This window comes from Passer montanus, unplaced genomic scaffold (genome assembly GCF_014805655.1).
Source record: "Passer montanus isolate IOZ18808 unplaced genomic scaffold, ASM1480565v1 scaffold90, whole genome shotgun sequence".
Lineage (NCBI taxonomy): Eukaryota > Metazoa > Chordata > Aves > Passeriformes > Passeridae > Passer > Passer montanus.
The window spans coordinates 1,296,371-1,306,174 of NW_024374368.1; the positions used below are offsets into that span (position 1 = coordinate 1,296,371).

General features: G+C 37.8%; 1 long non-coding RNA gene across 1 annotated transcript; it reads right to left on the reverse strand.

Annotated features, from left to right (window-relative positions):
* Positions 1-4,535: 4,535 nt before the first annotated feature.
* LOC120495780 lies at positions 4,536-9,541 on the reverse strand. Its single transcript, XR_005626144.1, has 3 exons — positions 9,320-9,541; positions 7,087-7,164; positions 4,536-6,285 (listed from the first exon to the last, which is right to left on the reverse strand). It is a non-coding gene; the product is annotated as an uncharacterized LOC120495780 (long non-coding RNA).
* Positions 9,542-9,804: the final 263 nt, after the last annotated feature.

Consider the following 9,804-nt stretch of genomic DNA (forward strand, 5'->3'; position numbering starts at 1 on the left):
AAAGTCAGATGCAGGTCCAAAGATTTCAAAGATTTATAATGTCCTTTTCATTATCTCCGCACTTCTTTTTCTGCATTTCACAGCTCTTTGAAGATCCTTATTGGACTGAAAAAATATGTATACATGTAAAAGTATTTTTTCCCCACTGACCTAGATCTGTCCTCAAGCACAGCACTGGTGTGTTGGCTTTGCATTTCAGTCTTTGCTCTGCAAGGAATGGCCCAGTGGACATCTGGAAAAAGTAGAGTTGACTGTAGGAATCTCAAACCCATACAATGGGTTGTGTGTGAGAAAGGATCAGAGGACTTACCTTCCTTTGCTTCTAGGACTTTGCTTTGATATTTTTCAGATCACTGGCAATCGAAAGTTACTTCTGATGGCTCTGTGAGAGCTTATGAAAGGGAATATGGCCTTTTTATTCCACTTATCATGGGCTGGTAAACATAATGCAAAGCCATAATTAGCAGCGATGATTAAAATATCAGTATCCAGAGTAAAGGCTGATATGACTAGTGACTGAACTCTCTGTACCTTGTCCTGATGTGCCAAGGATAGACCATGTTGTTGTCCCTGTTCCATGGACAGAACTCACCAAGATTGTTAATCAACACATTTCACAGGCTCTTTTTGCCCATGCAATTTCTCTTTAATCCCTTGCTCCAGGACTGACAGACTTAATAGCTGCTTTTAAAATTGGAGGGAACATGAAGAAAGAACTAATTTCTAGCACGCATTATATGTAAAAATATAAGTGTTTGCTGGCATGCAGTCTTTTTTTTTCTTTTTCTTTTTTTTTTTAATATAGTTTTGCAATCTAAAATCCAGCCTGTATGAAAGGCAATTTTACCCAAAGGCAGTGCTGCTCTGAATGTCAGTCTCTGCACTCAAAGTAGAGGGCTGCTCACCACTTCATATCAACTTGTCATGAAGAAAGAAAGGAAGGAAAATGGAAAGAAAAAAGAGAGAATTTGCTCACAAGCATTAACTGATGCCAAAGAAAGTTGATAAAGGTATTTGTTCCTCGAAGCATAAGAACAAAAAATGCCTAAGACTTATTGTTGTGGATTTACTGGGACATGTAGACTTTTGAGGCCCCTTAAAGCACAGGCACTGCAGATGTTATGTGCATGGCTGCTCAGGCTTCAACATGTGGGTAAGCCTTATGCTCCATTTTCAAATGACTTTCAAAAGTGTGTTTGGGTAAATCAGTTCTTCAGCTTTTAGATATGTTTGCAACATACAAATTCAGCTCCAATATGCCAAAGATACCCACCCTTCCTTCCTTCCTTCCTTCCTTCCTTCCTTCCCCCACTTCCTCAGCAGTCCAGCTTCTGGAATTTGTTTATTTGATTATTATTTTATATGAAGAGCTAAACAATTCAAGACATTAATATAAGTTGTTCTTCATAATTTCAATTCAAATAAAATAATCTTGTAATTAGTTTTGTCTGGAAGGACTGTTATTGTACCTACTCCTTCTGAAGTTATGTCTTCATTGTTTTCTCATTTGGAGTCCACCCTTTGGAGTATTTGATCCTTGTTGTTTTTAAATGAAGGCTTGAATTTCACCATGGTGCATTTGTCCCATTTGATTTAATATTAGGAGATATAACATGAAGATATCCATTATCAGAAACTGACAAATACAAAATGTACATTTAGTTCAGTAATCGGGTTTAATTCAAGCTCCAGTCAGTAGGAGAACAATATTCCATCAACAAATGTAGCACAAAGGTGTTTACTGATCTCCATATTTTTCATAAACCTTGTAAAGAAAATCCTCTGAAGGATCTGAATTTCTATCCAGCTGAGCACATAAAGTGCTGATGAGTCAGTGCAAAGGTTTTACAAATTATATGAACATGTCTGTTGTGGGATTTGAGTTGAGGATGCCTAGGCACAGGCACACTCAAGGCATATCCTGGAGTTTCTGCAGTCTAGTTGCAAGGATCTGAAAACAACTTTCCTTGGGGCTGCCAAGGGTTCCATCAGGCAGAAACTTTTGCAATCATTAAAAAAAAAAAACCAAACCACTGAAAGCCATGACACTTCAATTGCTTAGTGCTTTAGGGTTTGCCTCATTAGTGAAGATTCATAATAATACCAGTGCATATAGATTTCACCTCAACTGCAAAACTTGCCCATGACATAGTGGGAAAAAGGTTAGAAGTTTTTGGCCCCATTAGCACTTTCACAGCTCCCCACAGGAAAGTGATGCTCCAGTGCTGCCCCATGGCTTCCTCCTCCACAGAGAGGAAGATATGGTGCCATCCCAGCAAGATTTAGTGTCACCGCATCCTCGTGCTTGCTTTGCGTATTGAACAATTTTTTTTTTTTTAAAATGTCATAAACACAGAGCTCTGGAAATGAGTTTGTGAATAGAGTCAGGGCTTAGATCTGATGAACGGCTTTAGCCCAGTCGGAGCTGCAGCTCACTGTGCTGCATCTGGTGTCCCTGCATGGGATTGGGTGGCTTGCTTGGCGAGACCCCCGCTTGGGATGGTCAGTAGGGTGAGTGCAAACACACGTCCTCAGCTTTCCTTGCTCCTCTCTAGCTAGAACATCTTCCCAGGAACAATCACCTCCGTTCACTCAGGACTGATCCTTCTGTTAGGAATATCCATCTGCAAATGACATGAGAGGAGGGAGAGGCAAACAGGACACTCTTGCACTTAAATGTAGGATCCACCTTGCACAGTCATGCCGAAGTGTCACAACAAAGCCTCAGTACTGATAAACAGGGATAGGCAGCCTGAGCAACCACCTCTACTCTCTCCTTAGACATGGCCATATTATAGAACCGTATTTTTTTAATGTCCTCACAAACCACATTATTTTCCATGTTTAGTTGAAACTGCAGCAGCACACACAGCCTCACACAGACCCTGCAAGCTTAGGATAGTGTGGGGTAGAGCAGCTCCACCATGGGGCACTGTGCTGGGAATGGGGAGAGAAAGGGACACTCAGGTCAAGGATCAGCTTCATCCCTCTAAAACTTTCCTTTCCTGAACTGGGACTGAATGAAGACTTTTGAGCATTTTAAATTGTGTGAGGCTTTGTTGTACTTCACTTCTACTTTTCCAGATACTTGGCAGAGCAACTCAAAGTATCCAGACTCCCAGTACAAATCCAGGAAATATCAAACATTTCAGAAGAGAAGGACAAAAGGTCAGACTTGATATTCAGACTAAAGGGAACTTATTAAAGAGGAACCAGCAAGGTGGGAGGTACCTTATTCCTGGAAACAAACATTCTAAATTTTGAACTGTTTGTGTATGTTTTATTATTATGTGTGTTATAACCAGCCTGTTTTTAAATGAACTTGGAAAAACCATCTCTCTTTGATAATGTCTACTGGGAAGATGAGTTTAAAAAAATTGCTGCCATAAGCATTTTCAGGGATTTAATTGCCTGCTTTGGCAGTCAATCTAAAGTCTTGATTTAATTTCTTGCATTTTGACAAGGTTATAATTAGCTTCAAACTTGTGAAGATCTGAAAAGCTGAGGTAAGCAAGTTGTCTGTAGCTGGGACCAAAGTTTTCTTGGATATCTCATTCCACATCCTCCCAAGCACCTTTCCTATGCAGTGTCTTCTGCTAATTTGTCCTGTGATAAAAATAAAATACAGAGGCCCAGCATCAATTAGTCACTAAAATATCTAGATTTTCCTTTAGTTTTCAAAGTATCCCTCTAACTTCTAATGCAGATATAGCTTGATTTTAGATCCCAAGGTGATAAAAACTGTCCTTCTCCTTTACTATTCACCAGCATTTGTAACCTGCTTGTCTAGCCCTAAAATCTGCACATGTACCGTATTTAGGAGCTGTGAATTTCTGTACAACTCATTTCATGCAGTCTCAGACAGACTCTAGGACATGGAATTTGCTTTAAACTGAAGTGGATATGTTTTATGTCAATATGTTTACACATCAAACAAAACTGAAATGCTACCTTACCTTGGAAATATATTCCAACTCAATTTACCAGGGAAATGTCATGGGTAAATATCACGCCCCAGCCTCTAGACAAATGTACTTTATTCCTTCCATGAAATGTTTGAGATCAAGCATTCTTTTGGGAAACAGTATTTCTGGATACACTCAGGGTCTGGAAATTATGCTTCTTGTTAAGTAGTAATTTATTTCTGCTATTAATCTCTGCATTTCTCTGACAGTAGGGTGCACAATAGAATTGTCTTTATGGTAATATTAGAAAAAGTTTAAAAGGTACATTTAAAGTATAACAAAAATTATCCATGTCATTATATTAACAGCAAAAAATGTAATTTAAGAGATTAAAAATGCATAAATTTCTTCTTCTGCTATCTTTTTTGTTTTGGTACATTTTTATTATTTGATTATTTTGCCACCATTTTAAAATGACACATCTGTCAGAGACCTTTCTCCAAGCAACATGTCATCCTAATCACAATAATTTCTGTCCCTCTAAGTATCCTGAAACAGTGTTCTAGGATTATTCATGCAGTTCCAGGTAAAAACAGAAATACAACTATCAAAACCCTTTTGATATCTCTTTATGTTAGCCTTTGATGCTTCCAAACACTGTAAGTAATCCTCTTTTATGTAATATCTTGGCAATATCTTGGGACTTATATACTTCTGTCACTTTGTGTCACAACATTAAATTTATTTGGATGAGGGGTGTTACGTGCATGTCTGCCTAAAACAAATGGGAAAAGACATGGAAGGCAGTAAGTTCTAAAGCATTAGACATTTTTATAGCTAATGAGTTCACTCTATTAAACTAGGAAATATAATCTATTACATTAGAAAAGATAAACACAGCTGCTTTATTAAAAAAAAAAGATTCTTTTAGTCCACATTAATCAGTTACAAAACTGAGCCATGTTGGTTAAAGGTAGATAGACATATTTATTCCTCCTCAGAGTTTCCCTGAAGAATTTCCTCCAAAGTTTTTGGCAGAGAAGACACATAAACTCACACAGGCACATAACACACTCCTGCATAGTAGATTCCATGCTGCTGCAATTCTTTGTGAATGGCATGAAGAAATCTCAATACACTGGCTATATTGTTAAGGCAGGAGATACCTTTAGTTGCTGACAAGGCAGTCCTGCAGTTTTACCCTCTCATTGAAGCAGTGTGCACAGCTGTTTTCTGAGCATAGAGTGCTGCCACTCAGTGTATGTTATAGCCTGTTAAAGGCCTGCAGTGTTAGCAGTTCTTGACTTACAATGTCTCCTTCTATCCTTCCATAGCAGGGAGCAAAGGGAAGCACAAAAAGACAGCTCCCCTCTGGCTTTTAACTCAAACAAACTGAAAGGGGTTATATAATCCTATAGCCACCTTTACTTCCATCTCACAGAAGGGAGAGACATCTGTTTCCTAGGGACTGTCTTTATCCCTAGATAAAAAAACCCAACAAACTAAACCCCTACAAAACCAAAAAACATCACAAAGCAAAACAAAACCCTCTGTTGTTGAGTACATAACAGAGTGAAAGAACAAACACATAAGAAATGGGGCATTGCTCAAGGTTAGATTTTGTCCTTCATTTAGAGTCTGAAAGAATCAACTCAGAATTTGTCTGTGGGATAAAAAAATACTAAGTAACAATTTTAAACTAACAGCTACCCAGGCCATCATGCTTATGGCTTGATGTGACATGTTACATTGAAAAAAGATACTGCTTTGAATTCATATAAAGGATACAAAAAATATTTTTCATTTGATTGTCTATGAGCTTTTGCTTCATTCTATATTTCATAATTTATTTTCCCCTCAGTAATATTATTTTCTTCATAATGAAGGCAATTAATTCTTCACCTGGACAAATAAAATTGCACGCGCATGTATACACTTGAGATTTTTATACTGATAAATGAGCCATTGCACACTTTTCAAACAACTCAATTAACATATTTTCTTTATTAAATTCCCTTTTCTAAAAATAATTTTGCTTTATAAATCTGCCACCTGTACACCACTTTTTTATGGTGAGGGATTTCAACATAAGCAAAAGGTGACTTTAATATTTTGTCCTTCAGTTTCATCTCTCTCCTTGATAATTTTGCATCAAAGAGCTGATAAAATCTCTCTGCTCTTCATCAAAGACTCAGATACCACAGAGCTCTTTTTCTGCCTAATCACATGGCTTATTCTTTTAAAACAGAATATTTACATTATATGATGCCTGTTAATATGTGAAATCTTCTGTTCTTCTGCAAACTTCTGTGAGCTGTCATCTGTGTGCATTTCTAGAAGAGTAAGAAGCATCATACGGTGCATGTCCTTCCATGACTGCCTAAAGAGAAAACTTGATGGATGGATACAGAATGGGTAGAGCTATAAATGTCACCCAGCTCCACTAACCTGGCATTGTTAAGACTCTTAGCACTGTTGTCTAAATATGTCCTCTAGCTAATCTCTCCAAGTCTTGTTCCATGTCTCAAAGCAGATCAAGGACTTTAGGTTAAGCAAAGAAAGCACCCAACCTTTTCTTCCAGGCACTGCATTTCCCACCCAACAGTGCCCACACTTTTTGAGGTCTGGAATAGGTATAATTACCTCAATTTGACGTATTTCATTGGTTTTGCAGGCATATGCTCCATTTTTTTTAGGTGCAGTACAGTCTGAGATACAGACCTCCATCACACTGTGTGTTGCAAGACATGGCACAAATGAAGGTTGGTGATGCCAAGGAAATAACATTTTATTTATCTTTCAGAACAGCTAATGTACTCTCTTAAGGAAACTTAGAGGTTCTGTTCATGATGCTTTACATCTAGGAAGGATTCTCCTGCAACTTGAATTTTAGAAAGGAACAGAACCATTTAGGTCTAATTCAGTGATAAAATAAGTTCTCAGTGTGAGCATTTTCTTTGAATATTCCATTGATTTCTAAATTTGAATTTCCAGTAACCACGAAATTTAAGTCCCACATATTAATATTCTGTGAAGATGTATGTTTTGGCTTAAAACAAAAAAAGAAAATTAATAACTGTATAATGTTTCTTATTTTCTACATGACCTCTATGACTCTCACAGACACATTACTTTTTCTACATTTTATCCAAAGGAAATAAAAATAGATGCAGTCTCTCACAGGCATGAATCAGTGCAGAGCCTCCTCCAAAGTCTAGGCAGGATGACATGCAAGATCCACAATGTATGTCACCTCCGTCTGCAGAGACACAGAAATAACAGCTTTGGTAGCAAGCCAAGACAGCAGCTCTCTAAGCAAAACCTGACAATTCTATTGTTTCTTTATTTTCTCACTTCTTTTCTTCAGCCCTCATCTTTCACTGTGTCTTGTAATTCCCAAGCCTATTAACTACTGAGATTGGATATTACTGCATTTGTAGAATAAATTCTTCTGTAAAAGAAAGTGTTTGAAGTGTTTTAGTCTATTTTAACAAGGAAGAACATGAACAAGATGTACAATAACTGAAGCACTAGAAAATACATATGCTTCCTTCAGAAAGCACAACTGTTTTACCATACATGGAACTCCTGCAGTGTGGGGCACCACAAAACTTGGAAAAAATTTTCTTGGGGTGACATCCAAGTCCCTGAGATTTCGATTCACAAATATGTTACTTGCATGAGTGTTTCCTTAATAGTGGACCCCCATTAGGAGATGCCTCTGCCATTATTATTCTGTAATATGCCAATATTATTCTGAAGGTTTGGTTTCAGCATGGTCTATCCCCTGTGAGCTGGTGCATGAATATTCATACCTCTTAAAGGAGGCAATCCATACCACCCATCTTCCAAGATACATTTCTCAGACTGGTTCTCAGGAGCAGTGGGGTGAGCTATAACATGGCACTTGGTCTCTACCAAGCTGGGAGAACTTTCCAGCTTCCTACTATCACCAGCTGATCCATTCACCAGGAGTTTGCCTATTCTGTGTTTGGAAATAACACACTGCTCTGGGTGACATCCACTGCCAGCCATGCCCTTCCCACCCCAGCATTCCCAGATCAAGGCAATAAGGGCACAAGCTTGCTGGGGGGGAAGCCTGTTCACCTCCAAATGACAGATAAAGAAATGCCTGGGCATTGTGCTGAATACTGGGAGATTTATTTTCTTTTGTTGATTGTTTTTTAACCTGGTAAAGAATAGTAAACTCATGGAAATCAGCTGTGCAGTTCAGGCACTCATGAAGCATTATAGACAGTTCAGACATCAAAAAATACAAAACAGATATGAATCATTTACTAGGACCATTTTTAAGATGGCAGAAATACATGTTTCCCCATCTAAAACTTAATCAGTGGTTTAAGCAGTCACAGATTTTCAATGGGAGTTGACCTTACTTAGTTTTAATTTTGCATCTTTCAATATTTCTTTGTAAAGCAAGATGTCTTTTGCCATATGTTAAAGTTTCTCCTCCATGCCATTGTTTCCCTTCACATTGACCTGTTCAACACATGTTGAAAGCTCTCTGGAGAGGGAGTGGCTTGCTTTGGGGTGCTTGGAGCTCCTTGCTCCTGACCCTCTCCTTTCCCTAAGTTAGGTAAAGTCCTTTCCCTAGCTCTGATTCATTGCAACTGACTTTTGCAGATGGGTTCATAATGGTACACAGGAATGAATTTCAGGATACCTAAGGAAACAAAACCATCCATTTTGTTTGCTAAATTATTTTGCAAGGGCATCTGAGACATCCATGCAGAAGGGATTAAAAAAATGCAAGAAAGGGATAGGGCAGAGAGCTAGGGGAAGGGCTACTCTGTAAGTTGTTCTTGCTTGGGAATGTGAGACTCAGTTCTTTTGATTCTGGGAGTCACAGTTGTGCTTCTCTGTCATTATTGTCTCTGCTAGTATTGTCCTTTCTAGTCTTGGCACTGCAGATATCTGTTGCCAAGCTGATGTCTTATTTTGCAATACCTCAGCAAAAGTAGGCAGTTGTAGAACTGACTCTGACAATGATCTGCTAAATGTCTGGCAGCCCATAAGGGATTGTTCTGCTTTGGAAGGCATAATTAGTACTACTCCAAATGTGTAGGAGGTGTTTCACCTTCATGAATATATTATGACATATTTTCACATTCAAACTCATATTATCAGTTTCTGCCTATTGGTGATGTTTCTATTAAATATTTCCCATCAAATCACGTGCAAAATAAGTAATTCACTTTTACTGGTGTTATAGCACCCTTTTTAATTCCCCTTCTTTCACCACAATTTATAATCTTCTAATCTTTATAATCACTTTTTGCCCATCAAAATTGGACAATCTTCCAATGAAGCTCTGAAACTGGACTACATAAAACAAAACAAGTCATTCAATACAGAATTAATGTCACAGTATTTATAAGAATATCAGTCTGTACCTGTCTCTGTTGACAGAGCTTTGCTCTGCTTCATATCCTCATTTCCATATATGTACCTTGCTCAGGCTTTTAGGATCTCCCAGTCCTGATCTGAAAGAACAATATCTTGTCAAATCAGTGAGGTCTCATCCTTACAGTTAATTATACATACAGATATTTGTGGATTTTCTATTCCTGAAATAGTGTAGGAAGCATGTGGAAGTGGTGAAAATGTAGAAGTCTAAATAAGGAAAAAAGGTAAGGATTAAAAACTCATAAGGTGCAATCAAAGTAACGAATTAGGTTCGCTCTTCAATATGAAGAAAGGTTTTCAAGACTGACAAATTATAAGGAAGAAACAACCAAGTATTCATTTTTATAAGTTATTTTCCTTTTAAAATCATTCAGTGAATATATTCTAATGAAAACAGAGAACCAAAAATCACACTTTTCGAAGACCTTAACTTAGTACTCAGATTGTAACTAAATCAAAAAGACAAAACATT